At 48.2% G+C, this 7526-nt stretch overlaps 1 long non-coding RNA gene across 1 annotated transcript; it reads right to left on the bottom strand.

The window, feature by feature from the left end:
* Positions 1–204: 204 nt before the first annotated feature.
* LOC142070298 (uncharacterized) lies at positions 205–5919 on the bottom strand. The gene is made up of 3 exons (XR_012666266.1): positions 5843–5919; positions 5209–5402; positions 205–278 (listed from the first exon to the last, which is right to left on the bottom strand). It is a non-coding gene; the product is annotated as an uncharacterized LOC142070298 (long non-coding RNA).
* Positions 5920–7526: the final 1607 nt, after the last annotated feature.

Below are 7526 nucleotides of genomic sequence, written 5' to 3'. Positions count from 1 at the left end.
TGATATCTAGGAGTGGGAGCGGTGTGTTTCCACCCAGGACACCCCACCCCCCCACAAAGCTATAAACGGGAGGTTCCCTCTCAGCCACTCTATTGGCTACTGATTCCCAAGGATAAAATGATGCCTCCTAGATCTCTTACCTCACCAGCAGACACACTCCCTCATGGTGAGTCTTGGGGTTTTCCAGAAGAATCCACGTTCTCTGCTTCCTGAGCGCTCTCACCAGTCTCTCATTCCCACCCTTGAAAAGCACAGACTCGAATGCTTTGATAGAAAGCCTGGGGAAAGAGAGGCACAGAACTGCAGCAATCAGGAGGAAGGTGCAGCTTGAACAGAGAGTCAGGAAGCCCTGGCTACTTCTCAGGTCTGCTGTTCAATTGGCAGTTCATCCATTGGCAATGTCCTGGACACCAGTGTCCCTGGAAGGACTTGATGCTGGGAGGTAAGTTTCAGTCTCATACATCTCATAGGACTAGTTTTGCTAGGGACAATATTTTGCAGTCCTTTTTCTCTTTCTGCAAGGACTATGGGCACTAGCAGAGTAAAGTGATATGGAAAAGGTACATGATCAGGACCCAGAAACAGGGGGCATCGAGTGTGGTGATCACTAATGGACATTCTGGGGTCATATCTCCAGATATGAGGTGACAGAGTGCTGAGGGTTTGCACTTGAGTCAGCACTCTGGTCACTATTCCTACTAATTCCGTTCCTCACAGAAGGCCTAATTGGAGAGAGGTGTACCTGATTACAAGGTCAGATTGGGGCTAGTGAGTCAAGGAACCAATCATTCCATTAACAGGGAAACTGTGTAAAAGGACATGGGCAGGAGCCCTTTGAGGGGAACAGACAGAGAAAGAAACTTGGGTGACCAGATGTCCTGATATTTGGGACTTTATCTTATACAGGTGCCTATTCCCTCCCCCCCGCCCCACACCCCTACCCCTGTCCTGATTTTTCACACTTGCTGTCTGGTCACCCTAAGAGAAACAGAAAGACAAAAAGCTAGGAGAGCCTGACAAAGTGAGGTCTCTGAGTGGAAACACCTTACCCCCCACCCGACTTTTGGAGAAGAGTTTAGAAAGTTGAGATACAATATAAAGGTGCTATGTATTGGTAGGGGGATTAAATAGACTATATGTTGGTGCTTAGAAGGAAAAAAGTCTCAACGCGGTCTGTGTTTGTGGAAGATGTGGGGGTGCAACACCCCTCTCTGTCACAGCTGGGGGCTCATCAGGGATTTCCCTGTTATCTATGCAAATGGAGAGCCTGTTGGAGAAGCCGGTGTAGAGGTTTGGCAGTCCGGTGATGGAGGGAACACTGAAACAAGTGATGAAGCAGCAAAGAGAAGTGTGGAACAGGGGTTCTCAACCTTTCTGTTTCTGAGCCTCCCCCCACCCTCAACATGCTAGAAATACTCCATGGCCCAGTTCCAGGCCTCTGCCCTGCCAGGCATCAGAGTTTGGGGCTCCTGGCTCCGGATTTTAACCCCACAGGGTGCAGGGGCTCGGGGCTTTAGTGCAGGTGCTGGGCCTCAGGGCTCCAGCCTGGCTGGGCTCAAAGCTTCAGCTTTCTGCCCGGAGCCCCAGCTAGTCTAAAGCCAACCTTGCTTGGCAGACCCACTAAAACCGGCCCGGTTGAGAACTGCTGGTGTAGAACAGTGGTCTCCAAACGTTTTGGCTCACGCACCCCCAGGGTGACCTGCCGCAGACGCGCCACCGATGGAAGACCTGCCGCAGGCGGGCCGCCAAAGGGGAGCACCAGCCTTGGACGTGCAGAGCTGCCGCCGAAGGAAAAAAACGGCGGAGTGCTGTCCGGCGGCGCTACTAATGCCACGCTCCCCCCGGGATCATCCCGCGCACCCCAGTTTGGAGACCACTGGTGTAGAAGACCCGACAGACCTTCCAACAATCCCAGCAGGCAGAAAAACAGCCTTTCCTTGCCTGGTAGGTTTAACAGCAAAAGAGCCATCAGGAATTTATACGGGAGCAAGCCCAGGTCTGGCAACAACTCCTCCAAAGTTTGGCGAGTCCTGTGACAGGAAATGGAAACCAGGAACAGGAGATCAGACTGTAAAATGGGACCTGCGAACAACCCCAATGTGTTTTTGGTTACTCTTCAAGGAGCAGCAGAGAGACCTCCTAGGGACAGAACCATGTGGGCCCTTCAACTGGCACCCTATTTAACCGGGGAAGCACATACAGGGCTTTTAGTGATGAGCAGGCAAGAGATTATGACATGATTAAGGCAGCCATGCTGGACGAGGTGGGGCCTGTCCACAGAAAAGTACTGCCAGAAATGTAGAGTTGAAAGATGGATTGAGGGATTATGCCTCTGTGCATTTGGACAGGAATTAAAAGATTGGGCCACTCATTGGTAAGACCAGATACTCAGACTGTGGGGGAGATCATGGACTGCATGATTCTGGAAGTTTCTTCAGAGTCTCCCTGAGCATATCCGAGGATGGGTTCTGTGGCGCCAGCCAGTTCATCTGGACCCCACAGTTAAAGTGAGAGGAATTTATAGAGGCGGACATTCCCAGAGTGAGTCAGTGGTTTAAGGGACTAGATCTGAGAAGGACCAGAGTGCCTACAGCTGGGAAGGGCAGCAAGAAGAAGAGGGAGGAGCCTCAAGGAACTGTAATGGGAGCTTGGCCTACAGTGTGCTTCCGACATGGACGTGAAGGACAACTAAAAAGAGACTGTCCTAAAATGGACTGTGGGTTTGCCCAGTTTTGTGGTTGGGACAAGACTCCCAGGCAGGAAAGAAAAAAGAAAGTACCTACCGTATCGGTCTGGGTAGGGAGGAGCCACCAAAGGGACTAATGGACACAGCTTCATCCTGTTTGCTAATCAGGCAGGAGTTAGTGAAACCCCACTGGATACTTCCCAGAGGTAGGATCAAAACTGAATACCAGGTCCAAGGGGACAATAAATTCTGCCCAGTGTCCATGGGGACGATAAATTCTGCCCAATTTTAAGGACCCTGAATATTAAGGGGAAGTTTAGGCAGAAACATGTAGCGGTAGTGGATGGATTGCCCCACTGCCTTCTACTGGGCATGGACTGGAATCCCTTTCTAACAGGGACACCAAGGCAGGTATGGAGGCCAAAGGGGGGTGGAAATAAAACCTGAAGGGCCAGGTAAAGAGGAAATATATGTAAAGGGGCTGGAGAAACCTAGACACGAAAGTATAGACAAGAGGGAGGAGAAAGAAAACAAAGGTCAAGCGTAAAGGTGACTTAAGATCATCCGTTGGGGTCAAACAGTCATCAGAGCCCTTACCACCAGGATCTCAGGAGCAGGCATCCCTAGAACACTTTGGAGGGACTCGGAGCAGTCTGTGTCCATGGAAGAGGCCGGGGCACAGCCTACCACCCCGTCACATATAGGTACCTAAAATGGGCCTGCACATGGGCCAACAGCATGAGCAGAATATATACTCGTGTCTGCAGCGCCAGCAATCACATAGCTAGGTACCCATCCATCTGAACAAATTCAAGTTTTGTGGACAAAACTGAGGCACCCATCTTGAAAACCTGACCCACTGTGGCCACTACCTAAGATCAGCCTTACTGGGCCAGTCCAATGGTCCATCTAGTCCAGTACACTCTCTTCCAACAGTGGTCAATGCCAGCTTCTTCAGCAGGAATGAACAGAACAGGGCAATCATGAAATGATCCAATCCCTGTTGTCCAGTCTCAGTTTCTGGCGGTCAGAGGCCTAGGGACACCCAGAGCTTGGGGTTGCATCCCTGACCATCTTGCTGAATAGCCATTGATGGACCTGTTCTCCATGAACTTATCCAATTCTTTTTTTAAAAAAAGCCCAGTTATACTTTTGGCCTTCACAACATCCCTTGGCAATGAGTTCCACAGGTTGACCGTGTGTTGTGTGAAGTAGTACTTCCTTATGTTTATTTGATACCTGCTGCCCATCCGTGAAGAGAGCTGAGATCCTGGTTTCCTAGGAAAATTCAGAGACATTATAAAACCATGAAGTCTGGAATTTGAGCACCTTGTTGGCATGGAATAAAGAAACACAACAAGAAGAGAAACTAATCATGTTGTGAGATTGGTGGGAAATGTACATTAATGTGCTACCAGAGCTGAAGTCAACTGAGGACTCAGGAATCTTAGTGTTAACTGGCGAGGGGCACAGAGTGGGTGCCGAGGGACCTGGTACGTACATTCTAGTTCACTAAAAGATTGCCCCATGAGTCTCAAATAAAAGCCCATGTCACCAATATCATTGTGAAACGCATGTACAGATGCTGTGTAAAGAGTCATGGATATGCATTGAAAATTACATTCTTAGGATCTGTGTCTCGGGACTAGTCACCAGGAAAGGTGACAAAATGGTTTTCTTTCAGGCAAGAAATGTTTATCCATCTGTTTGTTTACATGTGAACCCTACATGCTTAATGTACATTCAGTTGAGAAGGACTGTGAGAACTTTAAAGAAAGAAAAGTAGCAGGAAGTAGACAGGGGGTGGTGACCCAATTTTGGGGTACACATCAAAGGTTTGCTCTAGTCTATTTGGGGGACATCTTTCACTTAGGAAGTAGATGGACCGCGAGTTTGTTTCATGAAAGAGGGGTCGCGATCAGGCTTGGTTGAGAACTTTGGGTGAGAAACATCTTGAGACAGGAGGTTAACCTGTTGGTTAAGTTTAGTTTCTCGGAGCAAGTTATGATTTCATTTGAAATGTAACCATTTTTTGCTTGCATTCTTACTGACGGTCACTGGAATCTCTGTTCTTTGATAATCTCCCTTCTTGTTTGCACTAGAAATATATCTAAGTGCTGTGTGTTTTGCAGTACAGAGTCTAAGTATCGAGTACAGAGTCTAAAGTAGAAGTAATAAACGGGTGTGTACTGTTCCATTGGGAACAGCAGGCCTGACAATTCTGTGGGAGTTCAGTGGATAAAGGGCTGGACACCATACGGAATGGTCAGAGGACTCGGGGGTGGGTGTGTGCCTGTCATTAACCTGTACAAAGAGACTGAGGTCTGAGGAGGCCTGGGTGGCAGGATTTGTTTTGCCAGAGCCTGGTCGTTTCAGGGAACTGACCCACAGCAGGCACAGACAAGACTTCCTCACTCGAAGGGCACGTGGTGGTAAGGTGCCTCATAACCCTGGGAACTCCTCGGGAGCGTCACACAACTCTACTGGAATTCTCTTGGTTTCTCTCCCTTCCTTCTAATTACCGGCAAGGGTTGCCCTCAGTAAGTTGTAGCCCTTTTCGGATTTCTCTCGGGCTGCTTCTCGTTGGCAAAGGCAGCTTTTGTCCGAGGGTTTGGCTGACCTGCTGCAGGAGAACAGGAAACAACTCTGGGAGCAGTTCCCGCACAGCTTTGCTCGACTGCAGGGCTGACACCACCTCAAAGATGGCACATGTTGCCTGAAAGGAGAGCATGGTAAAAAAGGAGATCTCTTCCCAACACCATCACACCCTCTCTCCCCATCTGATATCTGCTGTATGAAATTCTCCCTTCTGCCAGTAACTTGAATGACAGCGAGCAACTTGCTTAACTCGTGGCTCACTTTCCCACATCTGTACAAATGTGTATGACCTCCCAAGGCATGCTGTGAGTCCAAAGGAAGATTTGCAAAGAAACCTGCTCCAAAGACTTTCTAATGGCCAGATAGCATTAAGTAAATCAGTAACGTATCTAAAACTGCCGTATTTGTTCCACAGGCAGCAGAGCTGGACTCAGGGAAACAGTCCATCAGAGGAGAAGTGCCCACACAGCAATATTATACCACACTTCCAGCTTTCCATCAGCAGGATTATCGCAGGGCACAGGAAAGCCTGAAAGACATGTTTGCCATCTAACTTACTAAGAGAGGTTCAGCAGCTGCCAAATGCCTGTCAATTTCGGTCTCTGAGGTGATGCTGCCTTCTGTTCTTGTTGGAGTCTTTATCTTCTCTATTAGGGCTTGTAGGACTTGAGTGGCAAGCAAGGGGTCTCCCCCCAGAGATCTCCACTGCTCAGCGGTGTCACTGCAGTTTAACAGAAGTTACAGGTGAGCCCTGGACACTTTTGTGGCTCACCCTGAATGTGTCATATTTTAGCAAAGACCAAATGTTCTCCTTGCCTATGATGAGAGAGTTAGGAGTCCTGTCCTCCTTTAATGCTCCTCATGTTTAAATATTGAGTTTCCAGTTACAGAACTAAGTTAAGTGACCTAGTCTTAATGCAGCCTAACCATTAATACTAGACTTCAGAAGGACAGGACACAGAGCGCCAACCTCACTTCCTGTTTTCTCCCTTCCCAGTCAATATGGAATCATGAGCATGTGGCTCCCAAAGATCTAGGGTTTGGAAGGCAAGTGGATGAAAGAAAAGCCAGATTCCTACTAGATGGACATACAACTATGAGAACGAATGTTCTTGGCCATCCTAGGTCCCCTTCACAAATGGCGTCCCTACCCTCTGTTTGCCAGAAGCTGGGACTGGGCAACAGGGGATGGATCACTTGACAATGACCTGTTGTGTTCATTTCCTCTGGGGCATGTGGCACTGGTCACGGTCGCAAGACAGACTACTGGGCTAGATGGCCTTTTGGTCTGACCCAGTATGGCTGTTCTTATGGTCTTAGATTCCAGCACTGATAACTGATACCTCAGTTAGGGATCTTGAAATGAAATGATGGATCTGCTTCCAGTCCACTTTTAAGTACCAAGGATGGCAACTCTGCTCAAGCAGCCACACCCTCATTGATACCAAGCAGAGGTCTGATGATAATATTGGCCCTAGTCTTTGCAATCAGCCAGGGATTTGCACCTGAAGCTGTCATGCTACCAGGAAACCAACAGCCACTGCTCATTTCCAGAGTGAGCTCAATTCAGGCGTCTAGAGAGGTAGATGTTTCCAACAATACACTCCAGTTATACCAGTAAAGATAGATCTTTAGGATGTCAAAGCAGCTATTCATGAATGGAAACAGAATGACACTTAATTTCTCTCCGCACCCCACCTTAACATGTTCTTGGACCTTCCTGCAGAAAGAGCCAGGCTATTAACCCTTAGGAATGATCCCAAACTGTTTGCGGCTTAAATGAAGCCCTACATCTCCTAGGAAAGCTGTGGGATCCATGTTTTACCAAGATGAATGCAATAGGTAGCGGTATATACCTGTCCATCGGCAGACGTTTGCTGAGGAGGCTGGAGATCACTGCCTCTTGGTGATGGTGAGCTAGAATGGACACTGCCTCCACCAGGAACTGCCTCAAGCTGCCCTCCTGGATAGTAGGCATGTGGCGATATAGTATAGCCAGGATATCTGGCACCTGGAAGGAACAAAACCAGAAAGAAATGTCCCTTTTTCTTTCTCTCCATTCACTCTACAGAATCAAAACCTTTATTTAGCCATTTGCTGCTTTTTTAGAAATGCCTCACTTCAAGAAGCAAATGTTCAAATACGTCTGCGTAACTTGAGCCCACACAAATTGCCCACACACGGCTGTAAAAATTAACACTGACACACACATAGACATACCAGGTAATTTAATGTGGTGGTG

The sequence above is a fragment of the Caretta caretta genome, chromosome 28 (assembly GCF_965140235.1).
Source record: "Caretta caretta isolate rCarCar2 chromosome 28, rCarCar1.hap1, whole genome shotgun sequence".
In the NCBI taxonomy this organism is placed as follows: domain Eukaryota; kingdom Metazoa; phylum Chordata; order Testudines; family Cheloniidae; genus Caretta; species Caretta caretta.
The sequence above is the reverse complement of the archived record's forward strand: the minus strand, read 5'-3'. Positions and strand labels throughout refer to the sequence as shown.